The sequence below is a fragment of the Canis lupus genome, chromosome 17 (assembly GCF_048164855.1).
Source record: "Canis lupus baileyi chromosome 17, mCanLup2.hap1, whole genome shotgun sequence".
In the NCBI taxonomy this organism is placed as follows: Eukaryota; Metazoa; Chordata; class Mammalia; order Carnivora; family Canidae; genus Canis; species Canis lupus.
This window is the reverse complement of record NC_132854.1, coordinates 38537587-38553937: the sequence shown is the minus strand read 5'-3', so window position 1 is coordinate 38553937 and position 16351 is coordinate 38537587. Positions and strand designations below refer to the sequence as shown.

Below are 16351 nucleotides of genomic sequence, written 5' to 3'. Positions count from 1 at the left end.
TCCTGGGTTGTAAATTGGCAAGAGGCTTTTTTAAAAGGACTAACATGAATCTCAAAGGGGCACAGAAAGAATTCGCAGTTATAAGCTTTCTAAATAAAATACTTTAAGAGAGATCAGGGGCCTAGAATGAGGAAGAACCCTGTCTAATATTTTTACCTTGACCTAACATTCAGTCAAGGTAAAGTTACTGTGAAGGTCATCTTGGCCAAGAGAAAGCAAGCAGGAGAAAGTAATGGAGAACAGCTAGTTAAGAAAAGATTTTAAAGAGATGAATGAGGAGGAGATACTGAGCAGTGGAAAAGAGGTGCGTATTCTAAAAGTATTCCAGAGAGGGGCCAGTTCCCATTCTCGACACTGTCCTAAAACAGCTGGAAAAATTAAGTAGTTTTTCTAGTTTTCTCTTTTATATCCTGGGACTAGAGGACAGCCCTGATCATAAGTACTTGTCTTTTACTCTAGCTTTTCAGCTCTGTAAGATGGCTCCATATTGAAATGTATCAAAACATGATGCTAAATTTCACCACTGCTATTTAACATAGTCCTGGAAGTCCTATTCCCAGAAATCAGACCACAAAAAGAAATTAAAGGCATCCAGATCAGCAAGGAAGAAGTCAAACTTTCACTATTTGTAGACAACATGATCCTCTATACAGAAAACCCAAAAGATTCCACTAAAAAGTTGCTAGAACTGATATAGGAATTCAGTAAAGTTGCAGGATACAAAATCAATGCACAGAAATCTGTTGCATTTCTATACACCAGTAATGAAGCAGTAAAAAGAAAAATCAAGGAATTGATTCCATTTACAATTGCACCAAAAAAACGTTAAGATACCTAGGAATAAACCTAACCAAAGAGGTAAAAGATCTGTACTTTAAAAGCTATAAAACACTGATGAAAGAAACTAAAGATGACATTAAAAAACGGAGAAATATTCTATGCTCATGGATTGGAAGAACAAATATTGTTAAAATGTCTATATCACCTAAAGCAACATACACATTCAATGCAATGTCTTTCAAAATAGCACCAGAATTTTTTACAAAGCTAGAACAAAAAATCCTAAAATTTATATGGAACCACAAAATACCACAAACAGCCAAAGCAATCCTGAAAAAGAAAACCAAAGCTGGAAGCATCAAAACTCAGGATTTCAGCTGTATAATATATTACAAAGCTGTAGTAATCAAAACATTATGGTACTGGCACAAAAATAGACACATGAATAGAACAGAATAGAAAATGTGGAAATGGACCCACAACTATAGGGTCAATTAACTTTTGACAAAGCAGGAAAGAATATCCAATGTAAAAAAGACAGTCTTTTCAACAAATGGTGTTGAGAAAAGTGGACAGCAACATGCAGAAGAATGCAACTGGACCACTTTCACACCTAAATCTGAGACTGGAAACGACTAAAATCCTAGGAGAACATAGGCAGCAATCTCTTTGACATCTAGCAACTTCTTACTAGAATGTCTCCTGAGGTAAGGGAGACAAAAGCGAAAATAAACTATTGGGACTTCAACAAAATAAAAAGCTTCTGTACAGCAAGGGAAAAAAATCAACAAAACTAAAAGGAAACATATGAAATGGGAGAAGATATTTGCAAATTACATATCTGATAAAGGGCTAGTATCCAAAATCTATAAAAAAACTTATCAAACTCAACACCCAAAAAACTAATAATCCAGTTAAAAAATAGGCAGAAGATAAACAGACATTTCCCCAAAGAATACATCCAGATATCCCACAGACACATGAACAGCTCAACATCATTCATCATCAGGGCAATAAAAATTGAAACTAGGATGAGATACCACCTCACACTTGTCAGAATGGCTAGCATTAATAGCACAAGAAACAAGAGGTGTTGAAAGGACACAGAGAAAGGGGAACCCTGTTGCATTGATGGTGGGAATGCAAACTAGTGCAGCCACTCTGGAAAATAGAATGGAAGTTCCTCAAAAAGTTAAAAATAAAACTACCATAGATCCAGAAATTGCACTACTAGGTCTTTACCCAAAGCATACAAAAATACTAATTTGAAGGGATACATACACCCCAATGTTCATTTTTATAGCAGCATTATCAACAATAGTCGAATTATGGAAAGAGCCCAAATGTCCATCAACTGATAAAAAAGAGGTGGGGATATATATATATATATATATATCCATCTGTTTTATATATATAATATTATATATAATGAATATTATATATATAACAAATATTATATATATAATGAATATTACTCAGCCATCAAAAAGAATGAAATCTTGCCATTTGCAATGAAGCATATGGAGCTAGAAAGTATTATGCCCAGTGAAATAAGTCATTTAGAGAAAGAAAAATATCATGTGATTTCACTCATACGTGGAATTTAAGAAACAAAACAATCAAAAGTGGGTGGGGGCAGGGAGAAAGGCAAACCAAGACACAGACTTACCTATAGAGAACAAACTGATGATTACTGGAGGGGAGGTGGGCAGGCAGTGGGTTAAATAGGTGATAGGGATTGAGGAGTGCACTTGTGATGAGCACTGGGTGTTGTATATAAGTGTTGAATTACTAAATTCTACACCTGAAACTAATATTACACTGTATGTTAACTAACAGAGATTTAAATAAAAACTTAAAGAAAAAAAAAAGCAACAATCCAACCCAACCCAAACCCAACAAAAAAACATGAGGCTATTGGAGAGAACAGGGAAAAGCACTACATACATTTCTTATAGGAAAGAAATGTTCTCCTATGTGTTTCACCCACTGTGTTGTCTTACACAAGGACAGGATGTTAACTATTATGTCTTTAATCATTGTTACTATTTAAGAGTGGTTTAATCTACAATTTCTTTACCTTACATTCAGTACAATTATTTCTGCAAAAATATTAGAATGCAATTCTATACTGCCATTTTTATTTCTTTTACACATTTTCAGTGATTGACAATTATATTTATAATAAATATTGGCCTCTTTAGCCATCTCCTTACAGTAGACTAAAAACTCCAAATCAGAACATGGGTCTCCCTGTGTGAATTGAAAATGTAAACTGAATTATAGAACAAGTTCGACAATAGAATATCATCACTGTTACAGTGATCTATTCCAAACAACTGCTAACAAAATACAACCAAGTAAAGGTTCACTAGGTCCTTTTTTAACAAATAAATAAGATTCATTACCAGTTAATTTGTACATTAATAAGAATGAGATACCTGAGTATTCTCTCAGGTATATGTTAAATATTTCTCATGCAATTGTATTTCCTTAGTATTAAAATGATTTATTTTTTAATATAAAACTATGGAGGGAAAAGTGAATTACAAAATTCAAATGCAGTGAGTTTTATTATTACTTCCTCTCCCTCATAAACACCACACAGTAAATTTTCAAAAAATGGCTTCTAGAACAGCTAGATTTATAAAGCTGAATGCCTTATAAATAACCTGGATAAAGAATGGAAAAATTTTATAAGAAGTAACCATACAAATTAGTTTATATGATAATATTCTAGAATTATTACTCAATTTTAATAGTAATAATTTAATGGAAAAATTTATAGTTGCCCCCTTAGTCATATTTACTACAACAAATACATACTTTTATCTTTCAACAAAGTAAAATTTTTAAATTTAAGTTAAATCCTGATTATTCCACTGAAAGTGGATAGTATGAACAGTAACTGACTGAGAAGTCCTTAATTGTTCCAAAAGTATTCGTTTTTTCAAAGAAATTAGATTAATGAAAATGTTATGGTAAAACATAAATTAATAAAGCCTTCTGCAGATGTGAGTTAACTGTTCTTTAAAATATTGATACTAGTATGTGAACAGAAAAAATTCTGATATTACAAAATTCGTTGTTTAAAAAATCTTTAATTACACTATAATTTAAACATACAGAAATAATTTCTTATGAAATGGAACTTGTTCGTCACTAAAAAATGAAGAGCTATAAAACTGATTAATATTAGCCAACATTATTAAAATATTGAGAATGATTTTTACATTTTAGTAATTTGTTAATGTTGACATTTTAAGTAAGTAAATGCATTAACAATTTATTAGAAATAATTGTGTTTATTTATATATAATGTGTTCTCAAATTATTATGCAGCAGTAGTATTCTTATGTAAATTTCGGTTGATATGGTCACTAAGCACAAAGTTTTCTCTCTCTTAAGATTTGCCTATTTCCACCTTGTCAAGGATAAAAATCCCCAATTGCTACACAGTATCACCAGCATAGGGTACAAAATAAAGGCAGTTTGTAGCAAGGAGGAAGCGGTCAATATCTCATTAGTCCTGCTGAACAAGATTTACACTGCAACACATCCTCAAGCTTCAGTCTATAAATTATGTAGAACTGTTACCCCTAATTCGGTGACATATTTGTAGCTGCTATTTAAAAGGTAGGCAGAACAATTCTTTCATGTATGGAATTTAACTAGAGGTCTGGGTTCTAAAAAAGGAAATTTCAATAGGAACATTTTACAGGTATGTTAATGGATGAAAGTAATTTTTATAAAGTCATATTCTATGGTGGATATATAATATCTTTGTAAGTCTTCTTAAGACACAAACCGAATAATGAGATAAGCATTTATTTTATTAAAAAATAATTGATAACTATTTTTTATTACTTCAGATTGTACCCAGACCTTAAGTGTTCATATGTTTTCAGTAGCTGGATTTTCCCCTCCTCTACAAGACTTAAAAATAGTAACATGGCATAAAGCCCATTTTATTGAAATAACAGATACATTAAAAATCAGTAAAGTAATAGTTTCCTAGAGAAAGTACAGGAATTTATTATGTATCTTTTATCATTTAGATAGGAATGATTTCATAGAGATCATCTGGATTAAGAAGCTAGTAGGACCCGACTTTGACTCTTGGTACTTGTATCTTTTAAGGGAAGTGAAAATGGGTACATTATTTAAGCTTTCTGATGTTTAGTTCACTCATCTAAAATTTGGGGTAACAGTAATTTTTATTTACCATAAATTTATGTAAAACTTAACATATATGCATTAGGAACCCTCAAAATGCACCTCTAAATGTATAGGCTACTGCTGTTTGATTTTTATTCTTGGTCCTAACACGCCTTCATCATTACTTATTTGTAATGACATGATAATGTCCAATGTGCATCATTAATTTAATCTTTTTAGTCTCATATTAATCACACCACCATCCTATTCTAACTTTCTCTTAATTTCTTTGATCAAGTGTTTGAGGGCTTTTACTATTTTTCCATTTTTTAAATAAATCTACTTTTTCTTCCCTCTTACTATTTCCCTTCCCCCAAACATATATTCCTGTCAAACTATGTGACTTCATATTTCTTAGATATTTCTGCCTCTGTTCCTTTATGTATGTCATTATTTCCTCATTTTGAATTCCTTTCAGTCACTGCTGTTCTGGCCTATAAAAATTTCTCATCATCTAAGAATCTGTCAAATCCTGCATATAATTGTTACTGACCCTCATCTTTTCTCTTTCTTATATTGTATTATGTGTATAGTATTTACATAGCCCACATAACAAATTGGTTTATGCTGCAATTATGTAAACTTCACATCTACTTTAAAAAAATCTTTTATTTATTCATTCATGAGAAACACACACACACACACAGAGAGAGAGAGAGAGAGAGAGAGAGAGCCAGAGACAGGCAGAGGGAGAAGCATGCTCCATGCAGGAAGCCCGATTCAGGACTTGATCCCAGGACTATGGGATCATGCCCTGTGCCAAAGGCAGACACTCAACTGCTGAGCCACTCAGGCATCCCTTACATCTACTTCATTAAATTATAAATGATATGGCCCCCAAACTGGTTTATATATCCTTGTCACCCTAACTTCTAGTGTGTGTGTGTATGTATATCTGTCTAACCTCCTATATATATATACATATATACATATATATGCATACATATACACACATACATGTATACTAGTGTGTATATATATATACACACACTAGTATATATATATATATATATGTATGTATGTATGTATTTGTATATATATACTTTTCTTGTAGAGTATTGAGCTTACCTGAAGCATGTTTTGCTTACAGAAATGAATCAGTTCTCAGATGAAAATCAGATATTTTGATCTGCTCTTCCCCCTCATTAAACATAATTATTAAGTATAGAATGTATATCACAGTATATATGAGCATTGTAGTCAGTTTTCTGTAACATGACTTCTGACAATTTAGAAAGCAATTCGTGAATACAACAGCAATAATCTTGAAACAAGATATTTTAATTATTTTTTGTATCTACAAAAGTTTAAGATGTAACTTTATTGATATATAATTTATTTATTGAGCTATAACTTTACATATACTTGAATACTGAAACACTTTTCTGAAGATATTCTATAAAATGAAGGTGCTGAATGCTTTTGTAAGGCTTTATTATGAAATGATTATAAACTAACCTTGAAGTTAAAAAGTTTGCTTAAGAGTAGTTAAAAAACAAAACAAAAACTTACTAATATTCAGTAAGCCAATGTCACTAAAAAGTTTCAAAATTATATATTGTCTAACCCTTAATTTGGATAAAAAACAGAAAGGAACATGAAAATATATTCAGACTGAAGCCTTTTGTGAAAAGAATCTGACAGCAACATCCTGTACCAGGTGGAGTTTATGCAGGTTCCTCCTGGGCCAGAAGCCAGTAGAGGACTGCGATAATCCAATCCTGCAATAACAAAGGCATGAACGACCATTTCAAGGTCTAATTCAAATAGACATGATTACTAACTTAATAGGGGTTCCTTTATGTGAGAGAAAGACAGAATATCTTCCTTGGAAGACAAAATAGTTTAAAACAAAATAAATCCAGGAAATATAGAAGCAATAATAATATTTTATAATTATCATTTTTACCAATAATTGCAGTAATTAGCTCAATAAAAGAAAAACTTAAAAAATGATATTATAAAAGATATTAAGACAAAAAAAGGAGCTTATTGTAGCTTTGATGATTTCCGTACATATTCTTCCACAGTGTATAGTGAAAATATATCATATACTGTAAGTAACCTGGCTGGCTAAATTATGGAAATCAGGCAAATACAAACTACTACCTGCAGGAGCAGGGCAGAGAGAGAGGGAGAAGCAGACTCCTTGCTGAGCAGGGACCCTGGGATTATGACCTGAGCTGAAGGTAAATGCTTAACCAACTGAGCCACCCAGGCACCCCATGACCATTATTTTCATTGTCTGATTGGAAACTAACTCTACTAGAAATACAAAAAATGTATAAAATAAGCAATATATTAAATTGATTAACAGTTAACAATGAAATAATACTTATAATAAAATGAAAAATTGCATTTTAAAAAGCCAATCTTATAACAGATGTGTAAAGAAGAGAATAAAAGACAGATCCATTTTGCAAATAAGAGAATAAAACAAGGATTGCACATATATATGGATATGAATAAATGATATGATTAATTAGGGGTTATACATATAGTTGTTTTGTGGTGTTAGCACTGTTGGGACTTAAATAAAATTTGTATATACAGCATTTTTAAACTTTGAATTTCTGTCCAGTTGAGGCTTTAAATTATTTTCACTTCTTGGTTCATTCAAATCCGTTTATTTGATCTCATTCTCACTCTATCTTCACATACAGACACACACAGGGCATATAAATATATAACCAGTTTATCATAACTGAAAACTATTAATTTTGTTATTTAACATGTTAAGTTTATCTATAATTCTGTAAATTCACACTAAATAATACTGAGCTGATAGATCTTTCAATGAGTGGCTAGCATTCTAAACCTTATGTTAGTCTGTAGCCTGATGATGCCACACTGGGGCCACGCTGAAGGAATGGAAATGTTTATACCCATAGCTTCAGTGAATCCTGATAATACACATCTGTTGATATTTCACAGAGTCCTAAAGGATGTAGGTGGATTATATTTTGAAAGCAAGATTAGGAGACTGCCAAGAAACAACCAAAAAACTTTTGGCAAATATTTAGTATTGACAAAAGGAGAGAATCTTGTCTTATCTATTGATATTATGAAAAGAAGCAAGATTTCCTGACCCTAGAGACAGTCTCTGGTATAGACATATCAGGGTCCTCTCCCCTAGCTTTCGTCATTAATTTTTGAGCCTCGATAAAGACGTTCAGATTTACTATCAAAAAAAATTTAAAAGAGCACAATTTTTTAGTTTAGGGAGCGTTGTGTTTGAAATACTAAAAAGTAGCACAACACACACACAATAAATTGTCAACAATGATCTACTAACTGCCTTCAGCAGCTAAGCAGCAGAACTTCCTTTTGTAGGAACTTTTACTGGGAACTACTACAAACTTCAGGGCTGTCATCAGGCCCACATACCTAACCTTCAGGCCAGAGTAGAATAATGCTTTCCTTTTCTATCTTTCAAGTATCATGTAAGTACATTGTTTGAATAAAATGCAAACCACAATTTTGCTGACACCACTGTCTGGAAACATGACTCTAGTTTGCCAGCGTGTATGATAACAAACAAACAAAAAAAATCAGGAAGACGTAGATGATCACTGAATCAAAATGCAGTACACAGAATTATTTGGTCATCAGCAATTAGAAAAAAAATATGGCTACGGAAATTGTGACAAAATATAGATACTGGATGTGAGGACCAGAGAAAGATCCAGAACTTTTCTTTGGCAGGGCATATTGGTCAGTGTTTGGAGAGGAAGGGCCTGAGAAGATGAATAGCATCAAAAGTAGACTTATAAGTGTTACTAGAAACACTTATAACTACTTAAATATTTTCCTAGGACTAACCTTTACTCTTTTGTCACTGAATCAACCATGAAAGAGAGTAAGCACATTCATATGTAACAAGAGTGTGTACATATCTAGAGAATAGTGGCCAGATATATTTACTGAGGTTGAAAAGTAATTAATAAATATTGGGTCATTTTACCATCATAATTTATCAAAAATGTAAAGAAAGTATTGAAATATAGAACCAAAATTATCTTTAAAGATCAACTATTCTAACCACCTCACTTTAAAAATAAAAGCAAAAAACACAGGCTCAGAGAAGTGTCTTGTGACCACACATCTAGTAATTAGAACGATGTGTAACAACTTTGTTCCCTTATTCCTAATATTCTGCTTTCTTTATGATCCATCTTTAGGGCATGTAGTAGACAATCATGTTTCTATCCATTCAGCATGCATTTTCCTGCTTCTAGTAGTATCCCTGCCTTGGGTTTGAGAATATCCATTTTCTCATTGTATATATTCCGTGTTGAAACATTAATCAAGCCATCAGATAACCATCCTCTCCACCAACTTCAGAAAGCCAAGCTAACTAGATGCTCTATCCCTTAAATTTAATTAGTAGTGAAGTACACAGGTCTGGAAAAAAAATTAGGAATCCATTTCTACAGTGGTATCCTAAAGAGACTATGAATTAAATTCTGCTACCTAACTCATTTCCTATTTAAAAATGGCTATTTTTAAATCTGTGACATAGTTCACATAATTGTGATCTAGAAAAGTGATCTAGCAAAGTGGAGTAAAAGAGTGGGATTCCAATTCATGTTTTAGAATGGGCTTAAGAATGTGTGAAATGCAATTGGAGTAAGGGTACCTTGGAATATTCATGAGACTTGGAAACTTCTAAATTCCCGCTTCCTTCTATATACTCCACAGTTCATGAAGTGTTCCTTACTTGCTAGATAAAACTAAGAAGGCCTTTTAGGGTCCAACACTGTTTATTAACTATGAAATTACCACATGCTTCTGATCTCAGTATGTGTGTAACAGCAATGAGACAGAATTATGTAATCACCAAATGAAAATTGAGCAATTTTAATAGGCAGCTGGAACTACATCATAATCATAGTTACAGTAATGGTCCATATAGCAGACATCTCTAGATATGTATAAATAATTTGTATAAATCCTCTTTCCTCATTGTAAGTCAAAAGTAGCACAGATGTTTTGTGAAAATAGCTCTGATTTGAGACCCTCTATGAGATCATTCCAATTACAAATTTTAGGCTTACTTCATGGACCAAACATACCTATGACAAAAGTCCTTTGTATAAAATTACAAGTGTAATATTTCTAAATATTTTCTTAAATTTGTCAAAAGTGCCCTATGGTCATTAACCTAGGTAACTGTACTTTTTATTTTTTACAGTTTCAGGCATACAACATTTATAATGATTTAACAAATCTATACATTTATTACTTAGTGCTCATCAAAATAATTGTACTCTTAATCCTCTTTATTTTACCCATTCCTACTGACACATCCCCTGTGGTAACCACCAATTTGTTGTCTGTATTTATGCCTTTTGTTTGTCTCTTTTTTCCCACTTGTTTATTTTGGTTTCCACATGAGTGAAATTATATGGTATTGGTCTTTTTCTGCCTTACTTCACTTAGCATATACCCTGTAGATCCATCCATGTTCCAAATGGCAAGATCGTATTCTTTTTTATGGCTGAGTAATATTCCATTATATATACATACTACATCATCTTTATCCATTCATCTATGGATGGACACTTGAGTTGCTTCCATATCTTGGCTACTGCAAATAGCGCTTCAATAAACACAGGGGTACATATATCTTTGTAAGTAAATGTTTTTATTTTCTTTGGCTAAATACTCAGTAGTGGAATTACTATATCATATGGTAATCTTAGTTTTTTGAGGAACTCCCATACTGTTTTCCACAGTGGCTGCACTAATTTGCATTCCCAGTAACAGTGCAGGGGGTTTCTTTTTCTCCACACCCTTTATAACACCTGTCTTTTTGATTCTGGTCATTCTGGCAGGTATAAGGTGGTATCTCATTGTGGTTTTGATTTGCATTCTCCTGATGATTAGACGTTAAGCATCTTTTCATGTGTCTGTTGGCTATTTGTATTTTTCTTTGGAAAAATTCATACTCAGGTATTCTGCCCATTTTTAATCAGATTATTTGTGTTTTCCTGGATTGAGTTGTCAAAGTTAATTGTATATATTAGATATTAATTTCATAACAGATATATCATTTGCAAGTATCTTCTCCTATTCACTAAGTTGTCTTTTTGTTTTGTTGATGGTTTGCTGTGCAAAAGCTTTTATTTAGATTTAGTCCTACCAGTTTAACTTTAGTTTCCTTGCCTGAGGAGATACATCTTAGAAACTTGTTTCTATGGCTGATGTCAAAGAAATTACTAAAAAGAAGAAAGAAGAAGAAAGAAGAAGAAAGAAGAAGAAAGAAGAAGAAAGAAAAGAAGAAGAAGAAGAAGAAGAAGAAGAAGAAGAAGAAGAAGAAGAAGAAGAAGAAGAAGAAGAAAGAAAAGAAAGAAAGAGAAAGAAAGAAAGAAAGAAAGAAAGAAAGAAAGAAAGAAAGAAAGAAGAAAGAAAGAAAGAAAAGAAAGAAAAAGAAATTACTGCCTATTGTTTTCCTTTAGGAGTTTTATGTTCTACATTTAGGTCTTTAATCTATTTTGAGTTTATTTTTGTTTACAATGTAGAAAAATGGTCCAATGTTATTCTTTTGCATGTAGCTGTCCAGTTTTCCAACTACCTTTTGTTGAAGACATTGTCTTTTCCCCGTTGTATATTCTTGCCTCCTTTGTCATAGAGTAATTGATCACACAACCATGGATTTATTTCTGGGCTTTCTATTCTGTTGCATTAACCTATGTGTCTATTATTATGCCAGTATCATATTGTTTTACTTATTGCAGTTTTGCAGCTTATTTTTAAAATGAATTTTGAGGGCAGTCCGGGAGGCTCAGTGGTTTAGCGCCACCTTCAGCCCAGGGCCTGATCCTGGAGACCCAGGATCGAGTCCCACATCCGGCTCCTGCATGGAGCCTGCTTCTCTCTCTGCCTGTGTCTGCCTCTCTCTGTGTCTCTCATGAATAAATAAATAAAATCTTAAAAAAAATAAATAAATAAAATGAATTTTGATCTCTAGCTTTGTTCTTTTTTTTTCAAAATTGTTTTGGGCATCCTGGGGTCTTTTGTGATGAGGCAACTGCACTTTTGAGCAAAGCAAAATACTTAAATCGTCTTAGGGAATATTGGATATTAGTTCTGACCTCACTTGAATCTTTAAGAAAGATGGATACTACTGTATTCTTTGATGCAGAATGAGTATTATAGGGATTAGATGACAGACATAGCTTGGTATCACAAGACATCCTTTATCTATACATTGTTATTTCTTCCATTCTTGGGTACACAGTAGAAAAAGATACACTCAGACCTTAGAATAATTCTAGCATTAAATTGGAGTATCTGTTGTGGGAGTTAAATAGAAGACATTGACTCTCTCACTCTCTCTCATGTATATTCCTGCATAACTACTTGAAACATTCAGAAAGTAAAGATTTTAAAAGCTGAGTAAGTCAGTGACTCCAACTACAGCTGTTGTTTTAGATATAGACTTCTTATAAATTAATATGGCCTCTGTCTCCTAGTGTATGGTTATCAGTTTGGCAGGTGCTTTTATCTGCATGGGAGAAACATACACATATATTAGTAGGGTTTGATCGAATAAGCTGAACCACTTATATAGAAAGAATGGATTTATTATAGATATTAAACTTTATGCATTTGTAAGAGTAGTGGAGAAGTCTCTAAAAGACTTGCCTCTGCATACCATATTGCATTTTAAGTCACCATAGTTAAGCAGGTTGGTAGTCATGATGTTAATGGCAGGGACCATGGAAAACTGGAACCCACAAAGAAAAATAGGAACACAAAAAATATGGAAGCTTCAAGGGCAAAATAGGATGTCAAAGGAAAAACTAGAACTCATAGATGTCTGGTGAAGTTATGGAATTGGCTCATATTATCTCATGAAAGGCAAGTGTGAAATTTTAAGAATTCATTGAAATAGTTAACATCACACTGATAGGTTGAAATAAACCATGATGAGAATATTTACACCATGAAAATTGGCAAATTCTTCCAATTAGTGATTTTATTTTCTGGAAAACAAACTTGTAAGTATTTACCAGTGCTACGCTGCATTTACCTCTGATTACCTCCAATGTCAATGATGCCTCTGACCCATAAAGCACCCTGCATTGCAGAGCAGCACAACCGCATAGCCCGGAACTCAGAAAAGCTGAAAAAGATAATCCATGTAAGCTACAGTTACAACCTGGGTGATGCCACTGTCAAGGAAATAAGCCAGCAAACATATGTGGTCTGAAAAAAGGTGAATACCTTGCCCTGACCTTCAGAGCATAAAAATAGCTGCTGTTTCACTTCTTCCCCAAATCTAGTTCAATCTTTTCCATATTGTAAACCCTACTTAAGATGTATTCCAGGAAAGGAATTATAGAAAATATAGCTCCAAATTAGCTAAGTTGACAAAGCACAAAACCTCCACATAGTCAGATACAATATATTGTCACTTGTCTGGAACAGCTATAGCTCTTTTCCATTGTCAACTCTGAATCTGCACAATTTTTCAGAATGTGCTAATTATCTATGATTCTAATGATACTGTGTTGATAGAATCTGAAAAGTGTTTGGTATTTAGATTCATGACCAAGGGTCTCAAAAATAATGTGGTTTGAGTTTTATTCCCATTTCATTTCCCTCTGATAGTACAATAAGCTACACATTTGTAGTTTCACTGTGAGTGAAGGACACTTCAACTTTCCAAAAACCATACTTTCAGCTAGGCAATGGAACTTGCTTTAGCCAATAAGATGAAAGCGTCATTATAAAATAAGTGTGGATATTTGGATTGAGAATTTTTGTGCTTCTGCTATTGAAATGTTGAAGAAAAAAAAAAGAGAAAAAAAAATGAAATGTTGAAGAAATACCCAAGTCATCCACTACCCTATCCCTGAAGCCTGGAATCAAAGCTAGGTGAGCCCAGCTGAGGCCAGCTGAGTTTGTATTCTCCAAACCATTCCAGTTTGTATTTCAGCAAAGCTGTAGATATATGACTTGAAGGAGAACCACCCTGGATGACTTCGAGAGTTATGGGAAAGAGTATAAAAGAGGGTAAAAGCTTATTATTGGCAGCCAGTGAATTTTCAATAGTTTGTTAAAAGCAATATTTTGATCAGAGTTAACTAACACACCATACCTTGAAGATTGCAGAACCTCTGTGATTCTAAGTCCTTAAATGACTGTGTGGATTAGACAGTCATTACTGACATAAACCTCTCACTCTGATTCTTATGTGTATGATGTATAATGTGTGTAGAATTCTCATACGATCACTCAATGACCATTACCCAATGTTGGAAGATTCTATAAATATGATGATGTATCACTTTTATGCTTTTGTTATAATCCATGGCAAATGAGAATTTGCAGACATAGTTTTTAAAAGCAGTTGACTTTCAGTTTGGGAGATTATTTTAGGAGGGCTGTACCTAAGAGGTTCTTTCTGATGAAAAAGATTCAAAGACAAAGATTTAAAGCCTATCAGGGATTAGATGTGAGCAATATTTTCTATTGCTGGCTGTTCTAAAAAATATGGGTGGCATTTAGAAGCTAAGAGTGACCTCTGGATGACAACCAGCCAGGAAGTAAGAATTCCAGTTCTTTAGTCACAGGAACTGAATTTGGCCAACAACATAAATGACTTAGAAACAGTACTACATGCTCCAGATAACAACACAAATGGCCAAAAGTTTGATGTCAGCATGGCTACACCCTAAGGAAAGAACCCAGACATGCAGAATCTGGACTTCTGACTTACAGGATGATGAGCATGTGTTGTTTTTAATTCACTGTCATTTTCCTTTATTGCACAGAAGAACCAAATGTAATTTTTAAAAATCAATAGACTTTATATTTTAGAGCACTTTTAGGGTGACAAAAGCATTTTGTATAAAGTACAGAGCATTCCCTCTCTGAACTCCTGCAGTTTCCTATTAACATATTGTATTAGCATGATATATTTGTTACAACTGATGAACCAATACTGATACCCTATTATTAATCAAAGCCCATAGTTCCATTTATATTTGTGGCTATACTTTCTCCAATACCAAAATGTCTTAATCACTGCAGCTTTTATGAAGACTTGAAGTCAGGTAGTGTCATCCTCTGACTTTCCTTTCTTCTGATTTAAGTGGCCGAGTTTGTGATAATTCCCTACTCGTCAATAGAACAGCTATATAAAGTTAGAAAGGAGTAAACACTGTTATCTTTACAACTGCATATCTGTGTTACTGCAGTAAAATCCATCCTGGACACTTAATATTATATAGAGAAGTTTGGTAATTCTAAAATCATTTTTTTCATAGATGCCTTATAGGAATCTTTGGTTGAAGTTCTAGCTTTAAGTGTTCCCTGTGGAAAGACTGATTACTGATTTGAATAGTGCAAAGATTATAGAAGTATTCATTTTCAAATATTCATGAGTCAGTTATATAAATTGTTTTTCTAGCTATTTGTCCATTTACTTTTAATATTAAAATACTTCAGCATAAAATTTTTCATAATATCCCACAATTGATTTTTCGTGTCCTCACCATCTGTGGTGATATCCATTTCTCATTGCTAATATTGTTAATTTGTACATTCACTCTCATTTTTAAGGTCATGAAATTTTTTAGTATTATTGTTTTTTACAAAGACTTTATTGAGCAAAGTGCTGAGTTAATTGAAATTTGGTCTTTCTATGTTCTTTTTGGTCTTTCTATATTGGATCAATTTTTGTAAATGTTTTATGCATGCATAAAATGAATAGCTATTCTATCATTACTGGATGCATTTTTCTATATATGTGTGTTAGGTCAATTCATAACTTGTGTTGTACAATTCTTTATATCCTAATTATTTTTTTCTTCTGTCAATTACCAGCAGAGATTAATTAAAATCTCCCAATATGATTGGGGATTTGTCTATTCCTTTTTATAGTTTTTTCTTTCCTCTACTTTGTGCTCCTCCCTCTCTGTCTTTTTCTCATTCTCTATTTCATATAATTTCTTTTTGTATTACAATTATTGTATATTTACACATACTATTTTTTGTTTCAAAATTCTGTATCTTTATAATTTCTGCCATGTTGTATCTAAAAATGCATTTTTGTTTTTTATTGGTTAAGTAATTTTCCTGTTAACTTTATACAATTAGATAAAATATTGACTTGCCAAGGGAGTAACATCTATATTTTTACTTTTCTGTTTGTTCTGCCTATGTATCTTTCCTTTACATTCATTTTTTTTCTTTTAGAATTATTTAATCATTTCATTTCTTACCATATTCCACATAGAAAAGACAATTCATTTTATTTTTAATCATTTAATGATAACTCAAGAAGTTACAACATGCATAGTTAGCTTATCAAAGTATAAACTTAATCAACACTTTTTAG

The 16351-nt window shown here is 32.7% G+C and overlaps 1 long non-coding RNA gene across 1 annotated transcript in view; it reads right to left on the bottom strand.

Annotated features, from left to right (window-relative positions):
• LOC140608391 (uncharacterized) overlaps positions 1-16351 on the bottom strand; it is a 149976-nt gene that overhangs the window by 71253 nt on the left and 62372 nt on the right. The window contains exon 3 of the long non-coding RNA XR_012010409.1: positions 13037-13129. This is a non-coding gene — a long non-coding RNA (uncharacterized lncRNA). The remainder of the gene's footprint in view (positions 1-13036; positions 13130-16351) is intronic.